This window comes from Salvia hispanica, chromosome 6 (assembly GCF_023119035.1).
Source record: "Salvia hispanica cultivar TCC Black 2014 chromosome 6, UniMelb_Shisp_WGS_1.0, whole genome shotgun sequence".
NCBI classification, from domain to species: domain Eukaryota; kingdom Viridiplantae; phylum Streptophyta; class Magnoliopsida; order Lamiales; family Lamiaceae; genus Salvia; species Salvia hispanica.
This window is the reverse complement of record NC_062970.1, coordinates 250,483-256,344: the sequence shown is the minus strand read 5'-3', so window position 1 is coordinate 256,344 and position 5,862 is coordinate 250,483. Positions and strand designations below refer to the sequence as shown.

The 5,862-nt window shown below is 36.7% G+C and overlaps 1 long non-coding RNA gene across 1 annotated transcript; it reads right to left on the bottom strand.

Annotated features, from left to right (window-relative positions):
* Positions 1-1,882: 1,882 nt before the first annotated feature.
* On the bottom strand, positions 1,883-3,133 carry LOC125193548. The gene is made up of 3 exons (XR_007171591.1): positions 2,257-3,133; positions 2,086-2,192; positions 1,883-2,026 (listed from the first exon to the last, which is right to left on the bottom strand). It is a non-coding gene; the product is annotated as an uncharacterized LOC125193548 (long non-coding RNA).
* Between the last annotated feature and the right edge of the window lie 2,729 nt (positions 3,134-5,862).

Genomic DNA, 5,862 nt, shown 5'->3' with positions numbered 1-5,862 from the left:
ATACCTGCAAAGTTGGGCTTGGCCACCGGTGAAATCATCTACCGGCTCCCATTTAGTCTGCTTTCGCCGCTGAGGTGGGATTTCTCGGAAGAAGAGAGGAGGCTTCGCCAACTGCACATTAGTTCAACTAGTCACCACAAAGCTAATGATAAAGATGAAATATGTGAAAGTGAGACCTCAATTCGAAGAAATCCGGGTTGATAAGGATTAGTAGCAGCATCAATAGCAGTGATCGGACCAAGAAACTTCCATTTTGGTCTTCAAAGGCCCATTTAGAAACTCCCACACCAACTTCTTCTTGGCATAGTAGATCTTGGCAGTCAAGTCTCCTTTGCTAGTAGTCTCCCTCTCTGCCAACAAGAAATGATTTTTTATATTCCAAAATCATAGATTGAAAGAGATGGATTGTAAAGGTGGCGATTGGGAAATTGGAAGCCTTCAAATTGCGAGTCGGAGCCCTAGAGGAGGCATCGAGTTTATCTCCTACAAACGTCTTAATTAGTTAATAGTAGATGAAATTAGAAAATAATCAGATTTTTTTTTGCCATGAATAAAAAATTCAGTTGAAATCAAAGCTAAAAAAAATTAAGATTAGTAGTATTAAATTTGAATACTTATAACTTCAATTCAATTAAAGATTAGAATACCAGTACTATTAATTACTCAAATTCACAAAAAATAATTTGAATTAGTATTCTATAGCTTTAATTCAATTGCACGTCATCACAATCTCAATATTATTGTACTCCCTAAAGTAAATTCAAACAACACTTGCAGATCATCATAATTTGATCTCGATTTCGATTTTCGACATGTGTGTGAAATCATAGGTATTAGGTAATAAAAACACATTAATTTATATAAATTCCCTTTTCACCATTCCATGCAAGATTAAACCCTGGTGAAACATATTGAAATCAAATTGGAAAACCCCTAAAAATAATGATGCATTCACTTAACTCACACACACTCGTTTCTTCATATATGCCTATATTAGAGAGAGAGAGACCTTGAGAGTGTAGCGAGACGTGAATTTAGATAAGAAGTTTGCGATTGTGTGCGTAAATTAGTGAAAATCAGCTTCAGCTTCTGCAGAAGAAGAAAGGCGAAGGAGAGCTTTGAGTAACAGATTTTTGAGAGAGAGACAAAAGCGGAGGCTATTTATTGTTTATGAATTATGACAGGATGATAAGTAGTTCTACTTATATGTACACTTATTGCACGTGTATGATGGAGGGAAATATTATTAACAAGAGTCATAAATTTAATTAATTAGAACAAACTCAGTTAAATTTTTGAATATGCGCCTTATACGCACTGTTGTATTTTTAATACAAATATCCCCTGTTTAATTCAATCCACGGAAAACAATATATATTTATTTTTATTTTATAATACAGTAGTTTATTCTTTCTAATTTCTCCACTCAAACATTTATTTTAAAAAAAATAATTTGAAAATATAAAAGATGGTCAAATTCTGATCAATTCCACATTTCAAAATATAAAAATTAAACTACGAGTAATGAAAATTTTGCAATTATTATATCCGCCTCATTCCAATTGAAATTTGCAATAATTTGTCAACGGATTTAGAAAAACATGCCTCCCACTGAAAAACAAATATACTCCATTTCAGAGTACAATCCAATTTTTCAGCTCTCTTAATTTTATAATTTTATTTATTTCATATACTATGATTTAATTATAATAGGATTTTCTTTATGACAAACTTTTCTCTGAGGACATCTTCATGTAAAAGCCATAAGGAATTAAACTGACAAAAACTATATTTGTCAAAAAATAGTTTTATCTGTTAACAAAAGATTATAATATGCCAAAAACAGAAAGCACAACAACTCTTCATGGCTTTGATGGTGGATCAAAAGAAACAGATGAAGCTTCATTTGTGGAGAGCTGCTGTTGCAAGGGAAAAACAGATTCATTGGTCGGGAAGGGCCTGCGACTGAGCTCAGCCAGACGCGCATTGCTTATCAGAAGCTTCTCGTGGTGCTTATCAAGCGCTCCTGTTATATTCAATCCATTAGTGAAATGAAATACGAGATTGAAATATGTAAACACATACCGGCAAAATTGGGCTTGCCCATTAGTGAAATCATCAGCCGGCTCCCAAGTAGTACGCTTTCGTGGTTGAGGAGGGATTTCACGGAAGAAGAGAGGAGGCTTAGCCTACTGCATATTACTTTAACTAGTCATATTCAATCCAAATAAAGATGATATATGCGGAAAATGAGACCTCAATTCGAAGAAATCCGGGTTGATTAGGGTTCATAACCGCCTCAATAGCAGTGATGTTGTCAGACCAACAAACTTCCATTTTGCTCTTCAAAGGCCCATTGAGAAACTCCCACACCAACTTCTTCATGCCATAGTAGAATTTGGCAGTCAAGTCGCCTTCGAGGTTAGAATCCCTCTGCCAAGAACAGATGATTTTTTATATTCCAAAATCATAGATTTTTTATACCATTTCTTCAATTTCTTCAATTCTATACCACTAATACACCATTTCTTCAATTTTATACCACTATATATATTTATTTGTAGCATCAAGCAATGGTGTAAAGGGGAATGAAATCAATAATGAGCCAACATTTGTTGGTTCATCAAGACAGAACTATCCTCTTGTCGTTCCTGAGCAACGACTTTATCAACACAATGAGCCAACATTTTTGTGCCAATCGAGTCAGAACCCTGTTGTTGTTCCTGCCTCAACATATGTCGACCAATCATCAAGTCAGAACTCCTTTGTTGTTCCTGATCAGCACCTCTATGAACGCACGATACATTTGTCCCCTTCATTCCTCCTCCAAGTAGCTGCCGACCAAAATTCTGTCATGGCCTAATTGAAGCACAATACTTGGTGTAAAATGGTGCAGATGCTGGTGAGCAGGCCTTGGCTGAGGCAACAATAATGGAGGCAAATGCAACGTGTGATAATTTCGCATGGTCGGCGATCGATATTTTATATGCTCAGACAGGAAGATCGTTGCAATGAGCCAGTTGATGGCGGTAATGAAGCTTCGTCTAATTCTCCTGCTCCACCATAAAAAATCCATGAAGATTAGTTGTGGTTTGTTAATTCTTATAGATGAAGAAGAATTGTACAAACATTCCAGGAACTAAAACTGGTTCCAAGTTTTAATCTTGTTACAAGTTTGAAGATCTTTTATTTTCTGTTTTTGGCCTTCATCAATCTCAAAGCCAAGAAAGAAATCAAGAGCCAATGTTGGACACTTTTGAAAAAGCATATAAAATCAAGTTATCAAATTCATCAATGCATCAGAACAGAATTCAAACCTGCATCAATAATGTTAAAAGAGACCATTTTTTCCCAAGTAATCAATCAAAATCTGGAACATTATCCACAATCTCACAGCCAAAAAATAAATTTAACATATGTTGAAGCTCAAGAACAAATTTTTAAAAAGGCAGATGATCAAGTTAGGCACATTATATCAAATCAATCATCAGACATTGATAAATCAGCAACAGATTATTGATTAGAACAAAAACACACAACAGAAACGCATTATCACTTGAAAATTATACACATTATATGAGATAATTTTGAGAAATACACGCATTGATTGTATATAAACATCCAAGTAATCCCCAAACCAGCTCAAAACCCTAGCCGCGCGCCTTAAGCTCGGCGAGGCGCCTGGTGAGATCGTCCTCGTCGACCTTCTCGCTGTTTTTGACGGTGACGGCGTGGGCTGCCGGCTGGGGGAGGCCGACGTCGACCTTTTAAAGTCCAAATTACAAACATTCATTTGAATAGGATTAACAAATTTGAAATTTTGAAATCGTGAAATCTAGCACACATTCATTTTTTTTGGCATGACCTTCATAAATCTGATTTCTGAATGGAACATACCATAATTTTAGTTTCTTGAAAATTAGAAAAGACTCTAAAATTTTTATAAAAAAACGATCTTTGAAAAAGGGTTATATTGTAAAAAGGCGGCTGTCTTGATAACATTATTCCCAAATTTAATGGTTGAACATAAATTAAGCCTTCAATTGCATAGAGCGAGATGCGAAAAGGGCCACTTGTAAAAGAACATTTTTTTTATTCCAAAAGTTTCATTTTTTTTCATTGCCATTCTCACATTCTGCAATACTGAGAAAGAAAGAGGTATGGTGTGAAATCCAATTCTCCTCCCCCATTTTGCATTGTTAGCTTTGCCCCAAATTGGTTATTTGGGTTTTATTTATTTTCCTGATAGAGGCAAAAATTAGCAGTCTTGATTGCCACGTGTAGGCCTGTCCCTCCCTGACCTCGTGTGTCTATTACAAGTACACCTATTTTCTTGGTTTCCGGTAAAACAGACACCTAGTTTCTGTTTGTTTCCCATTTTTTTCTCATTGTTCATCTCTTGTGTTTTTGACAAAAACAAGGATGTGGCAAATGCAGCAAAATCAACAATGCAGCAAAATTTGGCAAATGCTATATCTACATTGCCAGAATGTGGCAGGTGAACACTCGAAACAGACAACAAAGGATCTTCAAACTTGAAACAAGATTGAATTTAAAAAAGAATCAAACATGGAACCAGTTTTAGTTTGTACCAATATTCTTCATCATTTATAAGAAACCACATCAACTCTTCATGGCTTTGATGGTGGGGAAGAAGCAGGAGGATCAGATGGCTTCATTCTCATTACCACCTCCATCCTCATCAGTTGGCTCGGTGTAGTCGTCGATCATCGCCCACAACGCCGACAAGTCTACATCATTCACTCGGTCAGCCTCCTTTCTTAGTTCCTCGGTCAAAGTAGCCTCATCATTAGTTTCATAAATCTGTTCCAAATTCACATCACTCACTCTGTCTGCTTCATTTTTCAGTGCTTCGATCAAAGTCGCCTCATTGATAAGTTCATTAACCTGCTCCAAATTTAAATCACCACCTCCAATAAGCTGGTCATTGCCATGATCTTCCTGATCAGTTGGCTCGTTAGAGTCTCCTATCATCGCCCAATAGTCTTCATCAATCACTTTGTTTGCCTCGGTGCTTAGTGCCTCGATCAAGGTGGCCTCCCCGATTTCTGATCCCCCGACAAATGCTGGCTCGTTTTGTACAGCCATTTGATGAGCATAAGTGAGCTCATGATTGGCCAACAAATTCAGTGTATAACTACGACTGCAAATTAACTGCGTAAAATCCTCTTTTCTCTTTGAATTCAAGAATCAAGATTAAACCCTGATTAATCCAACTCCAAATTTCAGTAAAGATGATATAGACACTACAACATCCACAGCATGTTCAGAAATCAAATCAGAAAAACCCTAAAATTCATGATTCATTCACCTGAACTCAAACACACACACACACACACTGAAATCAGAAAGAGAGAGAGAAACCTTCCGATGTAGTGTGTCAAATCATAGGCAAGAAAACACTAAATTAACTGCGTAAAATCCTCTTTTCTCTTTGAATTCAAGAATCAAGATTAAACCCTGATTAATCCAACTCCAAATTTCAGTAAAGATGATATAGACACTACAACATCCACAGCATGTTCAGAAATCAAATCAGAAAAACCCTAAAATTCATGATTCATTCAACTGAACTCACACACGCACATACACACGAGAGAGGGAGAGAGAGAGAGAGAGAGAGAGAGAGAGAGGGAGAGAAACCTCAAGATCTTTCGGTGCAAATGGAGGGGTTCCTTGAGAGTTCTCGTCCATGCTTGAACCGGCGATTGTAGGCGTAAATTGGTGATCGATCAGAAGAGAAGAAATGCGAAGGAGAGCTTTGGGTTACTTGATGCTTGAGAGAGAGAAATGCGCAGGAGAGAGAGGATGATAAGTAGTTCAACTTATATATATACTTAT